This window comes from Chenopodium album, chromosome 23 (genome assembly GCF_948465745.1).
Source record: "Chenopodium album chromosome 23, dcCheAlbu1.1, whole genome shotgun sequence".
NCBI lineage: Eukaryota > Viridiplantae > Streptophyta > Magnoliopsida > Caryophyllales > Amaranthaceae > Chenopodium > Chenopodium album.
The window spans coordinates 18,100,913-18,113,441 of NC_137856.1; the positions used below are offsets into that span (position 1 = coordinate 18,100,913).

Sequence of the window (12,529 nt, forward strand, 5' to 3'; positions counted from 1 at the left end):
TCGGCACCTTTTTCTCTCCTTTCAAGTTACTCACTTGATCGTCGGAGGCGGAGCACCTACCAACCGGTGTCTCCGTTTGTCTTGCAGGTACAGGCCGCTCCGGACCAGTCTTTGAGCTATAACTCTCCCGAGGGACAAAAAACACCCAAAACAAAATTAAATCCACGCTTTTTAAGGAATTTTGAGGTTACGGGGCCCGGTGTCGAAAAGTCTAGAGACCCAAGGGGATACATCTTAGGATCATATAATGACGTTTGGAACCATATATGACCCTTATATGTTGCTTTAAATGTCCGTGGTAGGCTTGAGGTCACGATATCGGTGCAAGTTTGGAACGGGTAAATTGACTGTTTAAAGGCATATTGGATGGTTCCACCCACTCAATTGGACTCCTGAAGGGTATTCGGAACCATGGTAAACATCTCAGCAATTTTTATTTCTCGGCGAAAAAAGGTCAGAAATTACAAAATTGAATCCACGCTTTTTGAGAAATTTTGAGGTTACGGGGCTCGGGTCAAAAATTATTGAGACCCTAGGGGATACATCTTACGGTCGTATAATGCCGTTTGGAACCATATATGACCCTAATATGTTGCCATAAATGTCTATGGTAGGCTTGAGGTCACGATATCGGTGCAAGTTTGGAATGGGTAAATTGACTGTTTAAAGGCATATTGGATGGTTCCTCCCACTCAATTGGATTCCCGGATGATATTAGGAACCATGGTAAACATCTCGGCAAGTTTTATTTCGGGGAGAAAAAAGATCAAAAAATTAAAAAATTGAAGGCTATAATCCATGCTTATTGAGGAATTTTGAGGTTACGGGGCCCGGTGGAAATAACTCTTAAGACCCTAGGGGATACATCTTAGGGTCATATAATGATGTTTGGAACCATATATGACCCTTATATGTTGCCATAAATGTCCGTGGTAGGCTTGAGGTTATGATATCGGTGCAAGTTTGGAACGAGTAAATTGACTGTTTAAAGGCATACTCGATGGTTCCACTCACTCAATTGGACTTTCGGAGGTTATTAGGAGCCATGGTAAAAATCTCGGCAATTTTTATTACCGGGAGAAAAAAGGTCAAAAAATTCCAAAATTGAAGCCTATAACCCATGATTTTAGAGGATTTTTGAAGTTACGGGGCCCGGTGGCGAAAAGACTTGAGACCCTAGGGGATACATCTTAGAGTCATATAATGACGTTTGGAACCATATATGACCCTTATATGTTGCCATAAATGTCCGTGGTAGGCTTGAGGTCACGATATCGGTGCAAGTTTAGAACGGGTAAATTGACTGTTTAAAGGCAAATTGGTTGGTTCCACCTACTCAATTGGACTCCCGGAGGGTATTAGGAACCATGGTAAACATCTCGAAAATTTTTATTCCCGGACGAAAAAAGGTCAAAAATTCCAAAATTGAAGGCTATAATCCACACTTTTTGAGGAATTTTGAAGTTACGGGGCTGTAGAGAATATTTCAAGCATTATGACCCCAAACTTGAACCCCACTGTGATCATACACTTAAGTATGGTGGCGTTCCAAAGGGAAAGAAAAGGGAGCAAAAGAGTCGCCAACAACTTTTAGGAACTTGTAACCCAAAAGACAATCCAAAGTACCATCAACTCCGTAAGATCTTGAACCAAACAGGGTTCGGGGATGAGGGTACGAATCCAATCTACAAAAGAAAGGACCCGCTGTATAAAATAGGCCTCTACTTTGTTCTGCTCGTACTCGTGTGCGCTTTTCGAATAACATACTAACATTATATTCAACCTACCCTGTTTTATCTATGTTGGTTGAATATTAATGCATAAATAGATCTAAGATTGGCGATCACTTGAGTTAAAATCATATTAGCCTAACCCAAATTATTAATTATCTTATTAAGCGTGATTTCAAGTACAAATTCCCTTTAAACATGCATAAAAGGTGTGATCAAGCAATAATCATAAAAATAATATCAAGCAACATAATAATAAGCAATAATAATCACGATGATGATAGCATGATAAGGCATAATAAAGCTTAAATATAATAGCAAGATCCTAGGCATGATACTAACAAGATTAATAACAAATCCTAACATGTCACTAAACAATACAGATCAAAGCTTTAACCTAACATGGTACTAACATGATATCACAATATTAGAAAAAATTAAAGGCACCCTAAACATGATTCTAGAGAGCATAAAATAACATCCTAACATGATATTAGGAATTGAAGGCATCCTAACATGATACTAGGAATCATAAAACAATAATAAGCATGCAATCTACATTGTTAATAAAATAGGGAGTAAGCTAATCTACTTACTTTGAAGCCTCGTACCTCTTTCTAATAACAAAATACACAAGTTAGTAAACTTGAATGAAAATAATAAAGAACAATTAAAGAATTAAATTAAATCAAATTAAATAAAGTTTTGACTAGTTTTGGAACAAACCCTCAGAAATTATCAAACCTTGCACGTCTAGGGCGAAGGCAACTTCGAACTTGGCTAAGAGATTCTAAGTCTTGTGAATGCGGAATATTGTATTTTGTAAAAAGGTTGGTTTAGAAAGAGAGAGAGAAAGAAAATTAAGAATTAAGTAATTTTTGATGAGAGTTGATGATTGAAAAAGGGGAGATATGACCTCTATTTATAAGAAAAAAGAGAAGGTCGAAGAATAAGAAAAGAAATCTGAATCCAAATCGAAATAAAACTCGTAGACAGCAGTTTTTGTGAATTTTGTTTTTATCATATCTTTTGATCCAGAAGTCCAAATAAGTCATATAATATGTCTTTGCAAAGATCTTGAAGTCTACTTTTTAATGCAATTAGAATCAGATTAAAATCTTTTGTAGATAAAAAGATATGGACGAAATAGTAGGACGCTTTTAGTTTTGGATAGAGTTTCGTATTCTTTTCATATCTTTTTTGTTATAACTCGGAATTGATATTATAATATATCATTGGAAAGATAATTTCAAGATCTATCCAACCATATAAAATTTGGATAAAAAATATGAGGCACGAAAATAATATCTGATTTTCTTAGAACATCTTTAATTCCGAATAGAATTAGGAAAGTTTTAAAAAAAGAAAGTTTATATTCAAATCAAATTCCATGATCTTATCTTTTCAAAAAAGGATAATTAAGATATTTTAGAAATTTATAGAAGATTCTAATCAATCCTAATTAGTTTAGGAATAGGATTAAACCTTTGGACCCTCCTCATGATCATTGGGTCGTAGGTAAAATGCGGTTTGGGCCCAGTTTAGTATTTTGGCCATAACTTCCTCATTATTCATCAGAATTGGGCTTATAATATATCGTTGGAAAGGTCTTTTAAAGCCCCATCCAACTACACCATTATTGGAACCTTATCATGGACCAAACTAAACTGGATTGGACCCTAATCATAAAATAAAGTGGGTTTTCGAAAACAGAAAGAAGGATTTTAATAAAAACTACCTCATTATTTGACTTTTCAACACTTTCACCTCACTTGATTATGGTTCGATGAAAAAAGTATTCATCACTGGGTTTCATTTTGGGGAGACACAAATGGGTGTCTAAAGGGGCCCAGTGGCGTAAAGTCTTGAGAACCTAGGGGATACATCTTAGGGTCATATAATGACGTTTGGAACCATATATGACCCTTATATGTTGCCATAAATGTCCGCGGTAGGCTTGAGGTCACGATATCGGTGCAAGTTTGGAACGGGTGAATTGACTGTTTAAGGGAATATTGAACGGTTCCACCCACTCAATTGTACTCCGGGAGGGTATTAGGAACCGTGGTAAACATCTCGGCAATTTTTATTTCGGGGCGAAAAAAGGTCAAAAAATTCCGAAATTGAAGGCTATAATCCACGCTTTTTGAGGAATTTTGAGGTTACGGGACCCGGTGGCGAAAAGTCCTGAGACCCTAGGGGATACATCTTAGGGTCATATAATGATATTTGGAACCATATATGACCCTTATATGTTGCCATAAATGTCCGTGGTAGGCTTGAGGTTACGATATAGGTGCAAGTTTGGAACGGGTAAATTGATTGTTTAAAGGCATATTGGATGGTTCCACCCACTCAATTGGACTCCCGGAGGGTATTAGGAACCATGGTAAACATCTCGGCAATTTTAATTTTCGGGCAAAAAAAGGTCAAAAAATTCCAAAATTGAAGGCTATAATCCACGCTTTTTGAGGAATTTTGAGGTTACGGGACCCGGTGGCGAAAAGTCCTGAGACCCTAGGGGATACATTTTAGGGTCATATAATGATGTTTGGAACCATATATGACCCTTATATGTTGCCATAAATGTCCGTGGTAGGCTTGAGGTCACGATATCTGTGCGAGTTTGGAACGGGTAAATTGACTGTTTAAAGGCGTATTGGATGGTTCCACTAACTGAATTGGACTCATACGAGGGTATTAGGAACCATGGTAAATATCTTGGCAATTTTGATTTCCGGGAGAAAAAAGGTAAAAAATTCCAAAATTGAAGGCTATAATCCACACTTTTTGAGGAATTTTGAGGTTACGATGCCCGGTGGCGAAAAGTCTTGAGACCCTATGGGATACATCTTAGGGTCATATAATGACGTTTGGAACCATATATGACTCTTTTATGTTGCCATAAATTTCCATGGTAGGCTTGAGGTCACGATATCGGTGCAACTTTGGAACGGGTAAATTGATTGTTTAAAGACATATTGGATGGTTCCGTCCTCTCAATTGGACTCCTGGAGGGTATTAGGAACCATGGTAAACATCTGGGCAATTTTTATTTTTGGCGAAAAAAGGTCAAAAAATTCAAAAATTGAAGGCTATAATCTACGCTTTTTGAGGAATTTTGAGGTTACGAAGCCCGGTGGCGAAAAGTCCTGAGACCCTATGGGTGATGGGAAGGAGAACGGTAGGTCGTTGGGCTACCACCCCACCCAATCAAACAAAATTTGTAACTTTAGAAACCCCTATTTAGTGTAGTGGTAAGTCAAGGTCGAACCCAAAGGAATGGAAGTCGAATGCACAATGCCTAAGTCAAGCTATTTCGAAGTCAAATAAAAGGGGTTTATGAAGGAAACTAGAGCTAGAGCTAAATGATGCAAGAACTTATATGAAATCAATCTAAAGACACTAGGGCAATGGATCCACATGTAATTGTAATGAAAATAGTAATATGGGAGGTCAAACCGACTAAGTCAAGTGATATGAAGGAAGATCATCATGTATCCAAAAGAGCATACTAAGATGGTTCACCTAGAGGTCTAACTAGCGTCAACTACGCTAAACACTACCTAGGGAACGTCACAAAGAACCTCAATCGTGAAATTGCAAGTTACTAATCAATGGTCCGTATCATAGCAAGCTCACAATGCAATCTAGTGCAATAATCAAAGATGGCCAAACCTCAATTAAACACACACATGCACATGAATTATCAACCAAATTTAATCATATCATCAACTCCGTCAATTATCCCCAAATTACTCTAATCCATTATTCAAACATGCTTCACCATTTCCCTACCTAGGAAACTACTCACTAGCCATAGGAATCAAGATCAAAACTACAACAATCATCAATTTCATCATCAACATAATTGAAATCAAAGATTAAACCAACAATCAATCAAAATCAATCAAAATTCAATCAAACTACAATCAATCATCAATAACATGGAAAACAAATGAAATCAACTAGAATCAAACTTGTATTGAAATTAAGAAGAAGATACTTACAAAGCTTTGATCTAAAGATCAAATACAATGAGGAATTCTTGAGCAATCACCAAAAATAATGAGTTTCTCTCTCTAAAATTCTTGAGTTTCTCTCTAAATTTCTCTCAAAACTAACTATCAAATTCAATCTAAAAAAACTTCTTACTAAAAATAGGTAGAAATAACTATATATACAAAGAGGAGGTCGGTATTGACGCCCAAAAATAGACCCTCGTAGGTGCGGGCGCTCGGAGGAGAGAGAATGGTGCGCACGGGACACACCCAGACTGGCGCGCCCGCACGCACTAGGTGTGCGGCCGCACACGACAGATGTGCGGCCGCACATTCCTCTAGTGCGTCCGCACAACCCTGGGTCTTTCCCCCTTCTTCTCTTCGTCCTAGCTCAAGCGGTGCATACGTCCTAGATGATTATGATGGAGGACAAAGTAGGCAGAAACTTTCTTGAATTTCTTGAAAAGTATAAGCCATAAAGAAGGCATATACAAAGCCTTGAAGCTTGCCTCTTGGATCCACCCTTGACTTGAAGCTTCTTGCACCATCTCTAGGCATGAAAACAATGAAAGCTCATTGAGAGGAAGCTCGGGAATTCTTGGACAATCAATTACCACCTACAAACAAATGATAAAAAGCAAGTAAAAGAGAAAAATAACAAGTAAACTAGAAAAAGCATGAAATAGAGAAACTAACTACAAAAAGCATAAAATGAAGAAAACGAGAATAAAACTAAGGAAAACTAAAGAAAAGTGAGATAAAATGAAATAGAAATCATCCAAAAAGGAACCAAATGAGTGCCATAAATGTCACTCATCAAATGCCCCCAAGCTAAACTTTTGCTCGTCCTTGAGCAAAACAAAGCAAGAAAGAATGAGGATGAAAATTTTATTGAAAACGAAAAAGAAAGACTCAAGATAAGAATATACACTAAAACTCACTGTCGTAGGAATCACGGTTGTTTTTAGCTACAACAAGCCCGTTAAACCCCAAAGTCGCCTATGAGGACGAGTGAGGTCTCGTAAGGGTATCCTAAGAGTTTGACCCATAACTCTCCACCAAACATCAATGAGGCAAACCATAAAAAAGAAGTAAAATGAAATAAAAACAAACCTTTGCAAAATTAACCAACATAAAGACTATAATGCAAATGAATGACAATCTTTCTCAAGTAGTTAAGGTATGCACGTTTCAAGATATCCAAGGTTGATTGAAACATAGGGTATGCTAGGCATAGGAACTAGTCATCACAATCCACGTTCATCCCAAACAATCTTACCGCGTTCTTCCCACTAGTCTCAAATCTCCCCTTAGTGAGTGTCCCAATGATTCCTCGAAGGAACCAAAAAAAGAATTATTTTAAGGCTACTTGACAATCTTGACTATGCATCCCCTTTCCTTAGGCAATGACCCATGATGCCCTCCCCCGAATAGTGACTCAACTATCTAGGTCGAAAGGTCTTTCTCCAAGGTTGTAACGTAAGGCAATAAGGGTGAAGGTAGGCTAAAATTTAAAATTTGGTGGTTTTCCTAATAGTGAAGCAAAGATTGCGCATATCTTTACACCAAGACTAAGTTGTCACCAAACAAAAACAACACCCCCAAGCTTACTTGAAGCTATACTCACAAAAATATATACAAAAAGCGTACACGCTTCTCCCCCAAGCTAAAATGTAGCATTGTCCTCAATGCTTAGAAGGAGAAAAGAATACATCAAAATATTTTTGAATTTTTCACTTTTTCAATTTTTTTTTTGTGTTTTTATATTGTACTTGCAAAGTCCTTGCCTTTTGCTTAATTCGGACGGCTTTTCCTAAATGCAAATTATTAGTCCATGCCTTTTAAGAAGTAGGACAGCTTTTTCATATATATTTGTCATTATTCACAAAGAAGATGAAATCACAAACTTGCTTACATAAAAACCAAAATTCCAACTTAACCACCACAAACTTCTTCTCAAATGATCATATTGCTTCACAAAAACCAAGAAAATATAAAAAATGAAACAAAAGGTCAAATAACTAAAGATGTGGCTTGAAAATAAGGGATAAGGCTCAAATGGTTGCAAGAAGGCAAATGTAAACCCAAAAATTAAGAAAATAACAAAATATAACAAAAATGAAAAATACCACCCCGAAAAATGTGCCTTTGTCCTTCCTAGATAGTTCGGTCTCGTGTTTGAGAATCATACATCAAGTTTTATTGGATTAGGTTTGCATAGTCAAGGATCCACGCCGCTCATACAAGGAATGTTGAAGGCTAGAAAAACAAGTAACCTCACAAGGTTGTGGCAAAAACTCACTAGTGGTGTCAAATCAACTATAGGAAGCAACTACCAACGTGCCACAAACAAGTAGAATCCGGCTTCATGATCCTCCTAGTTCAAACCAACTACCCTAGCATACACTATCCTAGAGTCAACCGAACATAGTCTCAAACCGTGCATACCTTTACAACCTAGGAAGAAAATCATGCAAAAGACAAGTCCAATGTACAAGGTTCATTTCATAAGAAAAGAAATGAAAAACAATGCCTCAAAATCACATCAAAAATGAAAAGAAAAATAAAGGAAAGTAAGAGAAAAAGTAAAATAAAAGAGAGTAAAAGAAAAGAAACGGAGACATAGAAAAGGAAAATATAGGAGAAAAATCATGCAAAGGACTAGAAAGCAAGTTAAGCACATAAAGTTCCCAATTGACTAACAAGTGATCGATAGACAACAAAGTCACCGATCCCAAACACATTACGTGTTAACAAGCATCCATCCTCGAACCATTCAACTTCTCCTAAACTAATCCTATTCTATGCAACCAAGGAAAATAAAGAGAAAATAAGAAAGGTCTCACCGGGTTTCCAAGCTTAGCAAAAATAAATGAAGCGATTAGAAACCACTTGGTAGCATGCCATATCCATAAGCTCTTCAAGGAACCAAGTGAGAAAAAGAAATAAAAGAAACTATGAACAAAGAAAATGGTTAGTAACTTCAAAACAAAGAAAAGAAAACAACAAATAAAAGGAAACTAAACTAAGCAAAAAGGGAATGTGAAGGATTTTTTTAATGGTGAATGAGGGAGGAAATGGTGTGCACAAGAGGAGGGTTTGAAAGAGGTTTTCGTGAGCTAGAAGAGGATGAATGAAGGAATGAGAAAAAGAAGAAGAAGGAAAATAAGAAGAAGCACGGCAGCAGGTGTGCGGCCGCACATGCTGCTGGTGCGCCCGCACAGGCCTCGTGTGCGGCCGCACAAACTGGGCGCTTCTAAATCCTTCTTTTTCTCATCATTTTGATACTTACTGCCTATTTGGGTGCGCACATGAATCATGATGATGATGAGGAACAACATAGGCAGTAGCTAAAATCATTTTCAAAAACCTCAAAGTTGAAAATTCATGTGCTCACCACAAAAATTCACTAAGTATCAATTTCCTCCAACTTTCAAAACATTAATTTCCTATCTTACCTCTCTAAAATTCTTACCCCTTTTACCTCAAATTTTGATTAGAATCGAATAAAATATGATTTGTGCCACGAACACCTTCCATTAATCATGCATACTTGTAGAATTCCAATTCCGCAAAAGGTCATCCTAAAAATCCAATCAAGTAGAAAAGTGAAAGAAAAGACAAAGTAATAAAAGAAACAAAAATAAGAAAATTCAAAAATCAAAAAGAAGAGTTAGAATCTCCGGGTTGCCTCCCAGGAAGCGCTTGCTTAAGGTCCTAAGCTCGACCCTTCCTCCAAATCATGGAGGGTCAAAGAACACCACCTTCTTCAAGGTAGTAGAAAGAGAAAATTCCTCTTCAACTTCAAGCAACTTCTCGTTGTTGCTTGCTAAGCTTTCATACAAAGACCTTTCAAATGCAAGCTTTTATTTCCTTAACTTCTTTCTCTTTCTCTTTTTCTTAGAAGCTCGTGCTCTTTTCTTTGCCTTGTTTTTTTTTGTAAATGGTCCTTCACCATCTAAACTCATAGAAACATCACCTTCATCTTGAGGATGGAGTTCAAACCAATGAGGAATATCAACTTCCTCCTCGTCCATAAGCTTAGGAATCATCACTTTATCTTCACTAACCTTCTTGCAATCACAACTCAAAAGCACATCATCATAATTCTCAAGAAAATCGGTATGTGAAGAATCAATAGTGCATACATCATCAATAGGGCGAGGGGAATTAACACACATAATTCCTTTTACAAGGGACAAAGACTCATGTGTTGGTTTCAAATAAAAACTTTCCTCATTCTAACCAATTCTCATGGTAATACGACCTTTCTTAACATCTATCAAGGCTCCCGAGGTGGCTAAGAAAGTCCTTCCTAAGATGATAGGGATATGATCATCTTCCGCAATCTCAAGCACAATGAAATCAACGGGAATGGTGAACTCTCCTATCTTGAGAGGAACATCCTCAACTCTCCCCTTAGGAAACTTGATTGACCGATCGGCCAATTGAAGGGTCATATTGGATGGAAGGAGTTCACCTAGCTTAAGTTTCTTAAAAACGGAATAAGGCATGATACTAACACTAGCACCAAGATCACAAAGAGCATTTTGGAATAATTTTCCTTTGATTTTGCAAGGTACGGAGAAATTTCCGGGATCCTTCAACTTTTGGGGTAGGTCGTTTTGAAAAAAGGCACTAAAGCACTCCCCTAGGTTCACCGGTTCCACCAAATTACAATCTCTCTTACCGCTCAAAATTTCCTTAAGAAACCTAGCATAGTTTGGCATTTGTTCTACAACATCGGTAAAAGGAAGAGTAAGATGAAGTTGCTTAAGCATGTCGATGAATTTCCCAAATTGCTCATCCAATTTATGCCTATTGTGCTTATGGGGGTAAGGAAGTCTAGGTTTGTAAACCTCATCTTGCTTCCGCTCTTTCTCCTTAGGCTTATCATTGGAATCCTCACTCATCTTGCTAGGCTCTTCATTCTTATTCTCTTCACTCGAATCATTCTCCTTTTCACTCTCCTTACTCTTCCTAGGAGCACTCTCTTTAAGGACCTTACCACTCCTAGTGGTCATAACACACATCGGTTCCCTAGAATCAACTTCTTGTGAGGGTAAAGGAGATGGACTAGCACAATCTTTCAAAGGGTTGGCTAGTTGAACAATTTGGTTCTCAAGCATCTTTCCATGAGTAAATAGGACCTCAAAAATTTTGTTACAAGACAATGTTAATTCATTCAACATCTTAGATTGATCCATCATGAAATTTTCTAGCCTATTCAATTGGGATTGTTGAGTAAAGAAATCATCACCTTGGCTTTGAGTCTTTGGAGTAATTTTGGGTGGGGTATCTCTTTGAACATCATTTTGAAAATTTCCCCTACCTTGATTACTCCAATTACCCTTACCATGATTTTGGCCGGAATTTTGATTATGGTTACCATAACCTTGGTTATGATCCCCATATTCTTGGCCATAGCTTTGATCATTACAACTAAAGTTGTTATGGTTACCACAAAATTCTTGGGTCACACGGTTACCATTACCACTCTTTTGGTTGTAATTATCATAGCTCCCATTATTGTGATAATTCCTATTTTCAACAATATTTTGAGCATTAAATCTAGGTCCAAAATCATTATTATCATCACAATTCACATGCACATTCTCATATCCATCATATCTATCACAAGGAACATTGGAGCAATTAGAAGTATCATGATCATTCTTTCCACACATATCACAAACCAAGCATTCTCTAATCATGCAACAAGAAGCAAAAGGAGGGTTAGAGTAAGAAGATATACCTCTCCCCTTAAATTTGGAGGGAAGACTAGAAGCTTGTGAAGGACTCTCGAGCTTGTTGTTGAGAGAATTCACCTCCTTTCCTAACTCCGAGACCATTGTGGACAATTCGTTGATGACATAAGATTGATCGGTTGAGCAACTTGTGCTTGCCGATTCCCTCTCTACATCATGCTAATCCATGTAATTCCTTACCACATCATCTATTACATCCACAACCTCTTCTTCCGTCTTGTTCATGATTGGCCCTCCGGCTCCGGCATCTAGGCTCGATCTACCTTGAAAGCTCAAACCACTATAGAAGATTTGGATCACTTGGTATGTTGGAATCCCGTGGTGAGGACATTCCCTTTGGTAGTCCTTGTACCTCTCCCATGCTTCATAGAGATTCTCTCTAGGTAATTACTTAAATCTTTGGATTAAAGCTCTAGCCTCCGTCGTCTTCTTTGGTGGGTAGAAACGGGACAAGAATGTTGGGGTTTGGTGAGTCCGACTCACCGCGGAAACAAACCCAAAACCAAGACCGCACTTGCAATAAATAAAACCATAAACATAACTAAATTAATCACAAGATTAAGATAAGCTAATTACCTTTGACGCGTGCTTCGCTCCAAATGAGCTCTTACTTGAAAGCTTCAAGTCCCGCTCGCACGAAGACCTCCAACGAAGTCCACCCACACCAACAAAACCGACTAGGTCCAATGTCTTGGGGTTAGCAAGACCCGACCAACAAAACCCGAGTAATTATATTGAGTTCAAAGGTTTTCACTAATTGTGATGCCTTTTCCAACTCTTACTCAAGCATCTTTCCCAATGCCCATACTTGGGTATTTATAGGAAATGATGGGAGTATCATTTACTCTCCCATCAATGTGGGATAGTATGATTTTTCCATTTTATTTTAAAGCTAAAATAAAATCAATAATCAAGCTAGTAATAAATCAACAAGTGGCAAGCTCATGTGAGTGGTTAGGTGAGGACCACTTGGAGAAGGGGGGGACCAAACTTGCTCCCCACTCCCTCTCCCATAACCGGCCACCTCACT

The 12,529-nt window shown here is 37.8% G+C and overlaps 1 pseudogene; it reads left to right on the forward strand.

Moving 5' to 3' along the window:
• Positions 1-11,812: 11,812 nt before the first annotated feature.
• Positions 11,813-11,926, forward strand: LOC145609852 (small nucleolar RNA R71; annotated as a pseudogene).
• The last annotated feature ends 603 nt before the right edge of the window (positions 11,927-12,529 follow it).